Here is a 16,390-nt window from a genome sequence, read left to right as displayed (position 1 = left end):
AAAGAGTGCATCCACATCAACTGTTTCTTCTCCACTGTATCGTTACTGAGGACTCTCTAGATCCCGCTCTCACCACCTATATCCAAGTAGGTGACAAGTCCCGTCACTGCCACTTCTTTCTGGCTCTCATCACTACCTCCTACCCAGCCTACTGAAATAAACTCTTGGACCCCTGGGCCCCTGCTTGTGGCCAGCACCTTCTTTGCTTCCTTCCCCTTTAATCCTCAGACCTGCACCCATTCTTTCCCAGGCTGCCAAAGCAATCTTTTAAAAACGTGTACCTAAGCATAGGATTTTTTAATTAGAAACATTTTATGCTTCTCCGCTGCTTTCAGGATCAGGTCACCTTCCTTAGGGAGCACACAAAGCAATTGCTCAGGCCTTTCAACTCTCCTATCAGGCTCCTTCTGCAGCCACTTTTTTGCTCCAACCAAAATTGCAACTTGCTAAAGCAGAAGTTCTTAGCAAGGGCTTTGCATTAGAATCACCTATCAAGCATGTGAAAAACTGGATAAGTATTGTCCCTGCTTTAGCAGATTCTTGCTCAGTAGTTTCGGGGACATTGAGGACAAACTGTCTATCATCAATAAAACTCACAGCCTATTCAGTATACAATGGAATATTACTCAGCCTTAAAAAGGAATGAAATAATGCCATTTGCAGCAACATGGATGGACCTAGAGATTATCATACTAAGTGAAGTAAGTCAGACAAAGACAAATATCATATGATATCACTTATATGTGGAATCTTAAAAAAATTATACAAATGAACTTATTTACAAGAGAGAAATAGACTCACAGACATAGAAAACAAACTTATGGTTACCAAAGGGGAAAGGGACAGGGGAGGGATAAATTAAGAGCTTGGGATTAACAGATATACACTACTGTATATAAAATAAACAACAAGGACCTACTGTATAGCACAGGGAACTATATTCAATATCTTGTAATAACCTATAATGGAAAAAAATCTGAAAAAGAATTATATATATGTATATATATATATATATATATATATATATATATATTCTTTGCTGAACACGTGAAACTAACACAACATTGTAAATCTGCTACATTTCAATTTTTAAAAATGTTAAAAAAAATCACTCTTGCCTGATGCATCTAGCTCTTTCATAGCCTCCTGTTTCCCCTCTCGCTGTGCCATCTGCCTGGCATCTCCCCTTTGGTCTTGGTACTTATCCTTTAAGTACATTTCTTCTTCCATAGAGCTTTCCAAACTGAACAGGTGCCCTTCTAAGTGCTTCCTTGGAAATCTGCACATTCTGATTCACCTATTGCTCAAACTATCGCTCTCCACTCCTTTCCAGCTTATTACGAGCAGGACTCAGGCAACCCCCTAGTGCCTACAGCAGTGCCTGGCACAGGGTGAAAGGTCCAACAAATGCATCCATTACTCCCTTCTTTCCCACCCTCTGCCTGAAGCACTTCCACATGGGCACACGTTGGGATTCTCATTTCTGGTCCCTTCTATCCTATTCAGACCCATTGCCTACTCTTCTGGGGTGGCTTCTGACCTTCTCATCGCACAGTATGTAACCTCAAGCCTGAGGTTCAGAGAAGGCCAGAAAAGGATTTAGTCAAATGAAATAGGTCAGAATAACTTGGCATTTGTTATTTTCTATTAGCCAGACAGGCTGTCATTGCCAGTAAGCTGGGTTGACCTTTTGGGAATAGGGCACTGGAGTAAGAATTTTCTGACTAGCCTAGTGGCTGGTCCCCCCGCCTGCTTTCTGAGAGATGGCCAGTGAATTTGCCAGTGGATAAGAACAAGCGCTTTGCTATCTAGAGCAGGATAGATAGGGGGAAGGCTTAAGAGAAGGGCTGATCTCTAGACATTTAAGCCAATTTGTTTTTTTTTTCTTTCTCAAGTCGCCTCTGCACCAATCTGCAAGCCGTTGATCCTGTATAATATGCTCCCACTCCCCCGTCCACAGATATTTTACTCAGGCTGCAAAATTAAAACACACATAAATTATTCAGCACAGTTTTATGATATTGGGTTAATTAGATAAAGCTTTCTCATGAAAACATTCGGCAAATAACACAGAATTCTTTCTGTTATTATTTATTGAATGTGTAAAACACAAGCCTTCATTCAGCCTCGTAAGTCTGGACAGAGACAGAGCACGCCAGGGCCATTCGATTTAGAAATCCAGACCCTGGGGTCATTTTGACCATGCATATAAGCAATCCTACAATAATAAAAACAGTCAGGCATTTAAGGGGAGAAAGCACATTGCAATGTGGAATAGTTTCCATTGCAAGTTGCCAGTTTGAAATAATCTTTCTCTGACACGATTTAATTTGAAAACTACTGAGGTCATTTCCTTTTAACTCAGTTCTACATAAGCGAAACTGCATTTACCAGTTAATTTAATTAAACAAACGGTTGAATTGATTTTTTTTTTTAAAGAATGGAATTGACCAATTATTTTCAATTAACTGGTCTATTTTCTTCAAAGTGGCGTGTAGGTAGAGCCCAATGCTCCTTGTGGATGGATACAGAGGGCACTCAACAGAGTATCTAGCAAATTCTTTCTGTATCCTCCTCAGGGCCCTGGACACCATGCAAGATAGAGAGATACAGGATATATACTGTTGTGCTAGGACTGAGCTCGTGGTCACCTTGGGAAGAAAAGCCACCAAATGATAAATAATGTGCAAGACAGGAAAGGGAGGACAGGCGATTTATACTTTAGAATGTTCTAGGAGAAGGCTAGTCTCTGGGAAGACTTTATGGAGAAATTAAGACTGAAGGTAAAGTTTGGCTGGGCAGGGGAAGGTGTGGACAGAAGAGAAAAGTAAGGGCATTCCCAGGGGTAGGCGCTACAGGGTGGGCCAGTATTGGGCCAAATGATGGAGAAATAGGATAAATGAAAAGACATTTAAGCAAAATGAAGGTGAAGCCAATCAATGATACCCGATCCCAGGATTTGAACTGGCATCACTGAGAAAGCGAGTCTCATTTTCCTCTGAAAATATGAACCGTAAGGATAACTTAAGTTAGAGCTGCTATGGGCCTCAATATACGACATTGTTCTGAGAATAAAGGTAATAAATGCAGAGAGAGAGAGAGAGAAAAAGAGAGAGAAAGAAAGAGAGAGAGAGAGATTTGTGATACTGTTGGAGGTCCTTATAAATCACAGCAACCCCTTGGACTTTATATGAACCAATAAATTTTCTCTTTGCCTGAACCAGTTAGAGATGCTTCCCTTACTTCCCTGGCAATTTAAAGAATACTGACCGTTGGAGAAAGACATTATGACCTCATTTGTAGAGAAAGAAACTGAAGGCTTGAGAGAGTAGACTTATTCCAAGCCTGATGTCTGGTTGCTGGAACCATTCAGTAGTGATGAGACCAACCACCTCAAAGTCTTCATATACAACATGGGCTCCTAAGTCAGCCCTTTCCCTCAGGGTGTGACTGGCCATCCTCAGGCCTTTCATCCCTGCTGCTATAACATCTCCGGCTGCAGACAAGACAAGACAATGCCCTAAATCTTCACTTTCCCATGCTTCCCATTTTCAGCTGTCCAGGAAACACTCTCAGTGTGCCTCACATGCTCATAACTCTTTAATCAACTTCAGAAGTCCAAGCCTCCTATACTATGCATCGTCGTAGATGAGTATCTCAGAATACTGATTTTTGATAACGCTGTGAATCTGACTCTACCTCCCAAATACACCCTCCAGAACCCTAGATACTGTTCTGTGATGCACATTTTGTCAGGTGGTCTAGGCGGTCTCAACTCATCCTATGACTCCACATTTAGATCTCCAGTCTGGCCTTCTCTCCTGAGCTTCAGCTGCCTAGTCAACATCTTAGCTGAGATGTCCACCTCTTCCAAATACAGACATAATTGTCTCCTTTTCATTAGATAAATCTCAACACAATGCCGTTTCTTCAGTTAGGCCTTCCATGCCATGCTGACCAAATTATCCTTTTCCAGCCCCCCATCACTCACTCTCCATTACTCCATTTTATTTATACTGTTTTTGAGTTGTGTCCTCATATTTATCTTATTCTGGAATGTATATGATTTATTAATTTGTCTACATGTTTATTGTATGTTTCCTTCTTGTGTCAGTTAGATATACTGTGTAACAAATCACTCAATGGTTTACAACAGTACATGTTTATTATTATGTATTTCTTGTTGCTCAAAAATCTGTTTCAGTAGGTTAATTCTTCTGGTCTCAGCTGGGCTCACTCATATATCAGCCCCTAGGGGTTGTCTGGCTCTTCGCTGGGGCACTTTGCTTCTCCTCTATGTCTTCTCTCATCCTCCAGCAGGCTAGCCTGGGCTTATTCACATGGCAGTGGCAGAGTTCTGAGAGAGAGTGTCGAAGTGTGCAAGGCCTCTTGTGTCACTTCTACCACAGCCTATTAACCAAAACACATGACAAGGACAAACCCAGAGTTAGTGTGAGAAGGTACTACCCAAAGGCATGGAGGTAAGTATTGTGAACAATTGAGGCCACAACTAATCTACCTCACACTTTATTGGAATCTAAGCTCTTTGAGAGCAAGTACCTTGTCTCCTTAGCTGTATCCTCAGCACTTAAAATAGTGCTTGGCACAAAGTATATATGTGTGTGTGTATAAAATAATTCCTGACTGACTGATTAGAAACTTGCTTGGAGTCCAATGCTCTCTCCCGACTCTGCATTGTCTATGAATGCATTCAATGTGATTACTGTATATTTTTACAATAGACATATGACACACTCAATGCATATAGTCTTTTTTTTTTTTCCCACATCCCATGGCATGTGGGATCTTAGTTCCCGGACCAGGGATCAAACCCATGCCCCCTGCAGTGGAAGCGTGGAGCCTTAACCACTGGACCACCAGGGAAGTCCCTGTGTAGTCTTTTTTTTTTTTTTTTTTAAACAGCTATTCCTCTAAAACGAAATTGATAGAGGTTTACCAGATCCCCACTGACAAGGATTGGTACCTAACTAGAGAGAAGCATATGAGGGAGGATCATTTGGGGGTGGAGGGTGGAGGGTGTGGAGGAGGTGGGGACCGTACAACACTGCTAGAATGCAGGTGTCACACGGACGAGGATGGCGTCTCCATGATTCATGGCTATGCCCATTGCCAAGCCCACTGCCTTGCACATTGAGTGGCCAATCAACTCATATTAATTGAAGGAGTAAATGAGGAAATTGTCTGTTCATGTCTAGGAAGCCAAGGGAAGTTACTGGGGTTAATACATGTACCTCTGGGAAGTGACTCTGGGGAGGAAAGATGTAATGTTGAAATACAGGAGTTCTGAACTTAGCCAAGGTGTGTGGAGTAGGAGATCTCATTTCCTGGAGATGTCTTGGAGGAGAAAGTGGAATTTCAGAAGCCTAAGAGAAAGGACAGGAAGACAGGGTGACATCTGAGGCTTAGGGTGAGACCTAACAGAAGGCTGGGGGTTGATAACCCGAGGAAGAGAGAGGCTTGAGCTGGTGTCTCAAGGAGAGCAGGGAGAGACGGAGTCAGCGAAATTTTGCTCAGATGCACATCGTACCGACAAGAATCATATCAGTATGAGCGTTTCTTGTCCTCTCCCCTCAACCCTTCCAAAGATCTTATTGTCCTTAGACCATACTGAAACACTCTGAAATGAATTATTTGATGTGCTCTAATTTAAGATCTCTGCATGCAAATGCTAGTTCCAGGCTGGGCTAGGGCCACCCAAAGTTTGGGGTGTGGCTGGGGATATTTTGAAAATCTTTGCCCTTCAAGTTTACCATATGTACTTAATTAGGTTGGGCTATGGCCGCGATGCCATCCCCCACGTGCCCTGAGTGGGGCTGAAGCTCCTATTGGTGCTTTTAAGCCCCAAGAGGCCTGTGGGTAGCACATGGGGGCCCATGAAGGTAAAACCAAGCTGGCTCTGGAATAGAGGATTATTATTCCCAGCCTCTGCCTCTTACATATTAAGCAATTAATATCTGTGCCATCTTGCGAGGACACAGGAAAGCACGCACATCTCCACACATGGGTACCAGATGACTTGGATACAGAGCTGTCTCGGCTGGTCTTAGCTTCCCTTTAAAACACCAATGAAAGCAAGCATATGATGTAGTCCAAACATTTGCCACGTTCTATATGGGTTCAATAGAGAAGACCCTCACTTTTCTTTACCATAGCACTAGACTTCCTTTCCTAAGTGGAGATCCAAAGATTGGAAGGAAATGGAAAGAACACAGTGTTAAACTTCTTTAGACTAAGTTTCTATATCTGTAAAAACACGGATGGTTAAACCCATTCTACAGACACGTTGTGAGGATTAGAAATCATGTATGCAATGGCTTCCAATCACATGGTAGGTGTTCAATAACTAGTGAATGTTCTTCCAACTTCTGCTGCTGCTGCTGTTATCATAATAATCGTCATGTGCATCATCACTGTGATCATCATCACCATCATATACACAGAGAAATTTGACTCCGAGAAGCTGGATGACTTGTTAATCAAGATGGAGCAAGAGAAACTTGCAGTAGACAACTGATGGAGTCCCTTTGCTTTGCTGCCCTACTCAGAAGCCTGCTGAAGCCCATCATTTGTAATAACAATATATCATACTCTTGTATCATTTCTCCGTTTCCAAGAGTATTTCCAATCTTTGTTGCATCAGTCAGAACAGGCTATATCATGCTGCAATAATGAGCAATTTCAAAAATCTCTGTGACTTAAATGAACAATGGTTTACTTCTCATTCACGTTATATGTCTTTCATGGGTTGGCTGGACTCCTTGATCATCACATTTACTCAGGAATCTAGGATGATGGACCCAGACTATGTCGGTTGTTGATCGCTGTAGAACTCTGGAAGGTCTAGAACTGGCAATTAAATGCCCTGGCTTGGAAGTGACATGTATTACTTATGCTCACAGCTCAAATATCTAATCACATGGCCTCACTCAACCACAGGGGGACAGAAGGACAATCTTACCATGTGCCTGGAAGGTGGAAAGAGCTAGCAAATCTTGGTGAACAACATCGGTGACAGCCATGTTTTGCTGTCACAACCCTCTTTGCGACGGGAAGAACCGATATTATCATTCAGGTATTACAGAAAAGGACAGTTAGACTCAAAGAGAAGACAGTCAATTACATGGATGGAAGGGAAACAGGGATATTTTTTGCCAACCAGAAATAAGGCTCCATATCCTTAGAAAGTGACATAAGAACCTTGATTTTTGGCACCCTCTTATCTCCCACAGATACGTCCTATTATTTCTGCCACAAACTACCGTTCTATTCAAACTAACTTGTTACCCTCTACTTGCTTACTTTTTTTTATATATATAAATTCATTTTATTTATTTATTTTTGGCTGTTTGGGGTCTTGGTTGCTGCACACATGCTTTCTCTAGTTGCGACGAGCCGGGGCTACTCTTCGTTGCGGTGTGCGGGCTTCTCATTGCGGTGGCTTCTCTTGTTGCAGAGCACGGGCTCTAGGTGCGCGGGCTTCAGTAGTTGTGGCACGTGGGCTTCAGTAGTTGTGGCTCACAGGCTCTAGAGTGCAGGCTCAGTAGTTGTGGCGCACGGGCTTAGTTGTTCCACGGTATGTCAGATCTTCCCGGACCAGGGCTCGAACCTGTGTCCCCTGCATTGGCAGGCGGATTCTTAACCACTGTGCCACCAGGGAAGCCCCTACTTGCTTACTTCTTTAACCAAGCATTTGTAAACTTTTATCTTGTGGAATTTTGTAAAAGCAGAAAAATATAAAGTTATCAGAGACACTAGAAACCAGTGGCTTATCTATTACTTTGGAGTACACTATTTCAAAGGTTAGTGGTTAAAAACAATTTTGTTGTTTTACTCACAGGTGTCAGTCAGAAATTCAGAATGGATTTGGAGATTCATCTATAACCCACCTGACATCAGCTGGGACTGGAGGAGCCACTTCAAAAATGGCTTCTTCCCTCAAGTATCTAGAGCCTTGGTGTTCCTTGGCTTTTTTCTTTCTCCCTATGTTATTTTGTATCCTCCAGGACCTCTCAGTGGAACTTGGCTTCGTACAGCGTGGTGGCCTCTGAGTAGTTCTACTTGTAACATGACAGCTCAGGGCTCCAAGGATGAGTGTTCCAATGACCTAACTTCAGGAGTTTCACCAAGTCATTTCCACTGCATGCACTTGGTCAAGTACCTCACTAAGGGGGCCCAGATTCAAAGGTAGGGGATTAGACACCTTACCCTGTTGGAAAATATCCCAGCTGCCATGTTACCAAAGGTTTAGAAATGCTGAATGGCTTGCCAAAGTTGAATAGGTCACTGGATTCCCACCCAGTTTCCTGCCATTGACCAAATTTCCTCTTTCTTTCTTACAAACTAAGCCTTTCTCTGGGCCTGAGATTCTTTACTCATAAGCATATGAACCTGGAAAGATGATCTCTAGGGTTGTTTTCTCTGTAACGTATATTAAGCAAGTCCTATAATTTGCATCTCTCCTTCAAATTTTTCTCAAAATCCATCCCCCGCCCCCACCATGAAAGCTCTTCTGGTGAATAAAATCTGGCTTTCATCACACACTCCCCATTAATGAATTTCCTCAGCACACATGTGGGTAGCTTTTGCACTAAGATCAAGTTCTGTACTTGTTTTAATGTGTCACAAGCCCCAATTCCCAGCGACTTCATCTGACATTGATCTCTTCCTTCCAAAAATTCCTATTACATTTTTAGTTCAAACCACAGCGTTTGGCATTTGAGAACATGGTGTCTTGCATTGCTTTTAAATCGTTTCATGTGTACAAGTTATGTCTTGCCAACTAGACTTTAAACTTCATGGGCATTATTCATAGTTCATACTTTTAAGAAGTTATCATAGTAAGGGGTGCAAGGAGTGTGTAGTAAATTCCTGATGATGATGATTGAGTTTCTTCTTACGTTCTTATACTTACACGTTACCATTTGGCTTGTTGGCTCACTGTTTGGTTAGTTTATCAAGAGCAGAAGCTTTCTTTTATTTCACTGGTAACCCTCCAAAGAATTAGATACTCTGGTGTATCATTCATGACACACTTAATAAATTTTCCTAAGTAGCTTCTTTCTTCTGATTTGCTAATCCAAGTGTTGTACCTATACCAAGGAAATTTTTCTAAAACTTTCCCCTGATTCTTTACCTGTAGATGCTTCAATATTTTTTTTTTTTACAAAACAACAATATCATTATCAAACCAAGAAACTGAACATTATTGTAATAATGTTATTTAATATGCAGCCCATAATCGAACTTATCTATTTTTTTCAATAATTTTTTCTTTACGTGAGGTTTTGTCTTTTACCCAATCTATTATCATATATCGCATTTAGTTGTCATGTCTCTTTCAACTCCTGAAGTCTTCATGAAATCCATATATTTGAAGATTCCGGGCCAAGTACTTTGTAGAATATCTCCAAACCTGGAGGATTGAATAAAGGTCAAACATTTCGGACAGGAGAAACCATATGGGAGATGTTGTATAATTCCCAATGCCTCTTTAAGAAGGCACATAATTCTGTTTGTTCGATTATCAGTGATGCTAAATTTGAGTACTTTTCCTAGTGGTATTACCAGATTTCTCCATTGTAAGGGTACATCTTTCCCTTTATAATTAAGTGAACTCTGGGGTGATATTTTGAGATTATCCGTACAACCTATTCTCTCAAAACTTTCTAGTGGATGCTTTCAGCATCCACTGATGATCCTTGGCAGGGTAAATTACTACATTGATGATGTTATATTTTTAGCTAGTGTGTCAATCCCCTGTTTGCAGTTATCAATATAAACCGGTGAACTTTTTCTCTATTCAGAGGATTATAACTCTTTACCACAATTGTTTTTTGGGTTTTTTTTTTGATGCTCAGATTTTTCTACATTTTAGCCGGTGAGAAGTTTCTTCAATCTGAGTCCCGGGCGTTTTGGACACAGGTGTCGTCAGTCTTTGAGATATTCCTTGATTTCTAACATAAGATTTCTAGGCTTACCTTGTACTCTTCCTGCCACAGACCTATGTTCATCCGTATTTCCACTGAGCCATTATTAGCTTTAGGAGAAAATGACGATGAGAAACCAAAATCCGCCTTTTAGGTGTTCTCACTGCTACTGAGGTGCAGCTAATTTTAATTGAGTTTTAGAAAAGATACATGTACTAACGTGAAAATTGCTTTTTGAGGAATGCTCCTGTGTTATTGAATTTTTGAAAGCTTTGCTGGTTCCTTTTCATTTGAATGAATACAAGCTGGTTTGGTATTCTTAGGTCAGTCTTGCCCCAAGAACTTTATATTATTCTGGTATTAGCTGCACAAGTTTTAGCCCAGCCTGATAATTTCCCGTTGCTTTTCCTATCTGAATGACTGAAGAAATCATTCTTTACCCTTGATTTTTAGTAACATAAGTAGGATATGTCAGTGATGAATGTTGTTTATTAGATTTTCTGGTAACACGATGTGCCCTTTCTGCTTTCTGTCAAGTTAATTTTCTTACGTTGTATCTATGAATATATCTTCTTTTTCATTTGTTGGCTTTTATGCTTTAGGGATACTAATTATTTCTATATGAGTACATCATTAATTTTGCAATCCAGTATGTTTATCTTTTCATTTTTTTCTCAGCCTGAGTTCACTGTGGTGATCTGCTCCTTTTATACGTTGTTGATAGATTTTTTTCAGATTTTGTTTCCTATTTCTTATATCTGTTATTGTCTTTTTTTTTTTTTTTTGCAGCACGCGGGCCTCTCACCACTGCGGCCTCTCCTGTTGCGGAGCAACAGGCTCCAGACGCGCAGGCCCAGCGGCCATGGCCCATGGGCCCAGCGCGCGGCCCCGGCGCCCAGGCCCCGGGGCCCCAGCCGCTCCGCGGCATGTGGGATCCTCCCGGACCGGGGCAGGAACCCGTGTGCCCTGCATCGGCAGGTGGACTCTCAACCACTGCGTCACCAGGGAAGCCCTGTTATGGTCTTTTTGATCCTCAATTTGTTTTCTTATCTCTGTACTCTCTCTTTTTGTCTCATTTGGCTGTTTAACTTTGAGATACAGTTTTGCTGAATTTGTTTAAATGTTCTTAGTTGCTGTGCAGACTGCGAATATATTCCTGACTTTTCTTGACTTCCTCTTCTCCTGGGTTGTCTTACGCATATTTTGCATCCTGTGTCCTTTTTTGTAACTTTTATGCTGGATGTAGTGACATCATTGCCATGCTGTTTCTCCCTCTTCTGTTCATGCTTCTGTAGCTCCCCTCTCAAACTTCCATTTACTCTGATTCTGTATGAGTGACTTCTTAACACTGTTTCTTCTCTCTCTCATGGCTTCTTCCTTCTAAAGTAGAGGCTGAGGGCTGGGTATTTCTTACTTTTCCCACTTTTGTGTAATTTGAGCAAATGTCAGCGTCAGGTCCGGCAAAATAATTTTTTTAGGATACCTGGATTTGCTTTCTACTCTGAGATCGCTTAAAAGTCTCATACAAATTACATTCACCTAAACTTGACATTCATCCCACTCACAGGGGGAATATTCTCAGGTCTTAAGCCCAGTTCAACATGAGTCCCAGGAGATTTCACTTCCTACAGTGAGAGATAGATCCTTTTCTCTAGTTACTTTCTTTCCTTTTCTCTAATATTTAGTTTCTTTATTTCTTTTCACCAGTTAGAAATGAAGAAAGATTATGCTATATTTCAATCTCCCTCTCTATTATTATTTTTTAATCAGGGAGGCTATTAGCAAGAATTTTCAAGGTTTTTCAACCTCATATAATATAACTTTGGGGAAGGGTGTGACATTAGGAACCAAACTTCCTTCACCTCTTCTCTCGAGCATACTGTTTCTTTCACTTTCGTCTTCTTTTTTTATTGAAATGTACTTGATTTACAAAATTATATTAACTTCAGGTGCACTATACTGTTTCTTTCTTAGGCCATCACTTTCAAAGTTTAAGATATTAGGTTAGTTCTTTCCTTGCTTGGTGGCAGTTGATAGATTTTTCTGGGGGTTTTTTTTTTTTTTTTTTTTTGGAGATTTTTGTTCATTTGATTAGATATTAAGGGAGTGAAATAATGTGTGATGCAGTTTCAGTCATCATAACACGGAATTCTCCTTTCATTCCCCCAATCCCCACCCCGGTTATAAAATCAATTCATGCCCATTGTAGAAAATTTAGAAAACACACGGGAAAGAAAGAAGGAAGGAAAGAAGGAAGGAAAAGATCACTCATAATTCCAGATAATATGTATTATAATTTTGACATCTTGTAGCTTTTTCTGCATATACATGTTTAAAATCAAAACTTGGATTATAGTGTGTTTAAAATGTTGAGAATTGTTTTTTTTTAAAGTTTGATTTATTTTATCAAGTCATTACTCTTCTCCAAAAATACAACTTAAAGGTCACAAAATATTCCATATACGGATTTCCCAGAATTTTGTCAATTATTACTTTGTTATTGTTTTAAGTTACCGCTATTTTTCAATATTCTAAATGATGCTGTAGTATTTTTATTCCTAAACGTTTATCTTCAATTATTTTATTTCTGTAGGATACATTGCTAAAATTGAAGTTACTGTATCTAAAAGTTGGAACTTCTAGAGTCTCTTAATGCACTTGCCAATTCCTTTTTTTTTTCAGAAATGCTTTACCTCAACAATATTATTACTGTTACTTCGTATTGTTGATTATTCAACAATATGGAGTAAAAATGTCCACCTTGCCTTGCCCTCCTCACTTCACCTTTATCTTGCTATTGAAGTGTTTACTTCTGTTTACCCTTCCAGCCTAGAACAGGGATTTGCACACAGTAGGTGCTCAGTGACTGCTTTCATGACTGATGGGTTATTCACACTCCTCTTAGCATTATAGTTTATTGGCTTAGCCTAATAGCCATCTTAGCAGACGGTTGAAGACAACTAGGAGGTGACGTGGGGAGCTTGAGAGGGGCTCTCCCTGCTCTGGTCCGTTACTAGCTTCACTTAGAGCATGTCTGGTCATCTTTGGTCGTTTACCATCCAGGGACAGTGGAGAAGTAAGGCAGGAAGCTGAGAGCCTGGGGCCACTGCAAAATGGATTCCTCCTCACTCTGGTTGCTGGGAGGACACTAGGAAACCAGGATGCAGCCTTAGTCTAGGGGAGAAAGTTTATGGCGATAGACCCGTCTCTTGGCTTGGTCCTGATGGACAGGTATTTTCCAGTGAGTTCTGGTTCCCTTACTCCTTAGTCTATGCCATTGATGTTGACTGCACAAAGCATCCCAAGAAACACCAGCACTGTGATGGTCATTACCCTTCTCAGTAGCCTGGTCTTAGGCTACCTACAAAGCAGCTTGCAGTTAAGCTGCTGCATCTCCAGTCTGGTTTACATGTTGATGATGCCCTTTCATTCAACACTTATTAAACAAAACTGCATTGTGGCTGTGTGTGCAGTTACGTGCAACCTCATGTGTGCGAAGCAATCTGCCAGCTCCTGAAGTCACAGTGAGGAACAAAGCACAGTCTCTCCCCTTAATGGGCAGGAAATTCCACTTTCCTCAAAGGTATGATAGAAAAATGAGTAGGACCCTGTGACGGCTTATGGTAAGCAAGGCAAGAAGTGATGTAGGTGCATGGGTGAGGGACCAATAGCCAGACATCCCCGGCAGCACAGGGCAGGGGCTACCCCAGGAGAGCCATGAACTCGGTGTTCTTACCCCTCTCTCCTGCCAACCAAAGACTCTTACGTACCTACAGATAGTGATGAAACCTTGCAGGAGAAAGTTGTCATGGAGGGGAGGGTGGAGAGGTGTGCCTTTGAGGAGGGGGGAACGTGATGGGCTGATTTCAGCTTCTGCTGAGTTCAGAGCTTAGCATGACTTGGCAGAGCGAACCTCCTCTCTCTTAGACACCCGCCTTCCAGAAACACTGGCTGGGGAGGCAGTTCATTTCTGAAACTTCCTTTTCATTTATTTGCTTTTCCCCGCCTCTCCTTCTAAATTGTTCCTGAGCCCTGTCGGTATTTCTTTTTTTCATTTCTCAGAGTTGCTTAGCCATCTACCCTCTGAGGTTTTCTAAATATAATTTATGTTTTTCTTTTGTCACTTCTATTATTTTCTTAGTGTTTTTTAGCTTGTATTGAAATATTAGGCTGTGGTTTTTCTCTGTTTCATGGCCGTATGTTTTTGGCACGTCTCCACTTTCTGTAGATTTGTAAATTTGAGTTATCCTATTTTTTTCTTCTGTGGTTGGCAGAATAAAGACCCCTCAGAATTGTCGACATCCTAATCCCTAGAATCTGTGTATACATTAATTTACATGGCAAAGGGGAATTACATTTGCAGATAGAGGGACTTCCCTGGTGGTGCAGTGGTTAAGAATCCGCCTGCCAATTCAGGGTACACGGGTTCAAGCCCTGGTCCTGGAAGATCCCACATGCCACGGAGCAACTAAGCCCGTGCGCCACAAGTACTGAGCCTGTGCTCTAGAGCCCGCAAGCCACACTACTGAGCCCGGGTGCCTAGAGCCCATGCTCCACAACAAGAGAAGCCACTGCAACAAGAAGCCTGCGCACTGCAACGAAGACTAGACTAGAAAGCCACTGCAACTAGAAAGTGCCCGTGTGCAGCAATGAAGACCCAATGCAGACAAAAATAAATATATAAGTAAATTTATTAAAAAAAAAAAAGTTTGCAGATAGAATTAAGTTTGCTTTTCAGCTGGCCTCAAGATTATTCTCTATTATCTGGTGGGTCCAATGTAATCACTAGGGTCCTTTAAAGAAAATGAAGGAGGCAGAACAGGAGCCAGGATTAGAGAGAGATTTGCAGATGCTATATTGCTGGCTTTGAAGACAGAGGAAGGGGCCACGAGCCAAGGAATGCAGGTGGCCTCTAGAAACTGGAAAAGGCCAAGAAACATTCTTCCCTAGAGACGCCAGAAGGAATGCAGCCCTGCTGACATCTTGATTTTAATCCATTGAGCCCCATTTTGGACTTCTGATTTCTATAATCGAAAGATAATAAATTTGTACTCTTTTAAGCCACGAAGTTTGTAGTAATTTGTTAAAACAGCCATGGGAAACTAATATGCTCTCTTACAATATCTTTGCATGAGGTTCAAATGCAATTATTTTCTGATACCTATTTGAAGTGAGCTCTACCTTCCTTCAGTGGGGAGAAGCTGCAAGGTTTGCTCTGGTGTTCCCAATCCCTGGAAAGCTACACCTCGGAGGGGACAAGCCTTTCCCTGTGGATGGAGTTCCGATACACTCTTCTGAAATGGAGTCAAAAAAGCAGAATTCTATTATTTAAAATTTCTTTTTGCGGTACGCGGGCCTCTCACTGTTGTGGCCTCTCCCGTTGCGGAGCACGGGCTCCGGACGCGCAGGCTCGGCGGCCATGGCTCACGGGCCCAGCCGTTCCGCGGCATGTGGGATCTTCCCGGCCCGGGGCACGAACCCGTGTCCCCTGCATCGGCAGGCGGACTCTCAACCACTGCGCCACCAGGGAAGCCCCAGAATTCTATGATTTTTATCTTTAACTTTCCAGAAAGTATTTTACCCTGCCCAGACTTTGACCTGGGGACAAAATGGAAATTGGAGAATTTCCTGTTTCTTTCTCAGTTCTTTTTTATCCTTTTCCATCTTTGTCAATTGGGCTAGCCCCTTCTGATTTTGGAGGAGTGGGGTGGGGAAGGAGAGGGAAAAAAGAAGGAGAAAGAAGCTTGGTGAGTGGGAGAAAGGCAAGACAAAGGAAATCATGAGAAGAGTGGTACTATGTACATCAGCTTAGGCGTGGAATGAAGGTCAAGTTCTGTACAACTCTGACTGAATGCCTCCCCCGCACTCTCTTGACGTTCACTTTCTTAGTCCGTGTGTGGCCACAAAGTTCTGGAAATCATTCAGATTCCTGCATTTTGACAGAATTTTCAAACAAGCAGTTCTTATGTTGAAAGACTCAAATCAGAGCATTGATACCATATGTGCCACCTGCCATACACACACACACACACACACACACACACACACACACACACACACACAAACACACACATGCACACACCTATGAGTTACATGGACAAGCTGAAGTTAAAACTGTTATCGATTGATGAGCCTGGTGGAATATATAAAGAGTGTTTCATTATTCACCTCCTATGCTGGAGAAATGCAAATGAATTCAAGTAAAAAGACACGTTCCAAGGAGCCGCACCAAGGCGTCGGGGTGCAGCTTGCTTATTACATTCAGTTGTCTGTTGTTCGTGCCATCCCCGATTTGCACCTGCAATTACCTCTTCACACCTGGGAGTGCACAGGTTTTGTTGATTCCATTTCAGGAATGCTCAACCTACGTTGTTTCCCAGAATAAAGAGCCTTCTAGAGCTCTGAATTCTGATACCAAGGTGACAGTTACTTGTTCTTGAATG

At 41.7% G+C, this 16,390-nt stretch overlaps 1 pseudogene; it reads left to right on the top strand.

The window, feature by feature from the left end:
- The first annotated feature begins 8,086 nt into the window (after nt 1-8,086).
- The window catches only part of LOC103089625 (cyclin-dependent kinase 2-associated protein 2 pseudogene), a 43,619-nt pseudogene continuing 35,315 nt past the window's right edge, over nt 8,087-16,390 (top strand).

The sequence above is a fragment of the Lipotes vexillifer genome, unplaced genomic scaffold (genome assembly GCF_000442215.2).
Source record: "Lipotes vexillifer unplaced genomic scaffold, Lipotes_vexillifer_v1.1 scaffold1670, whole genome shotgun sequence".
NCBI classification, from domain to species: domain Eukaryota; kingdom Metazoa; phylum Chordata; class Mammalia; order Artiodactyla; family Lipotidae; genus Lipotes; species Lipotes vexillifer.
Note: the sequence above shows the minus strand (reverse complement) of the source record. Positions and strands in the feature narration are given on the sequence as shown.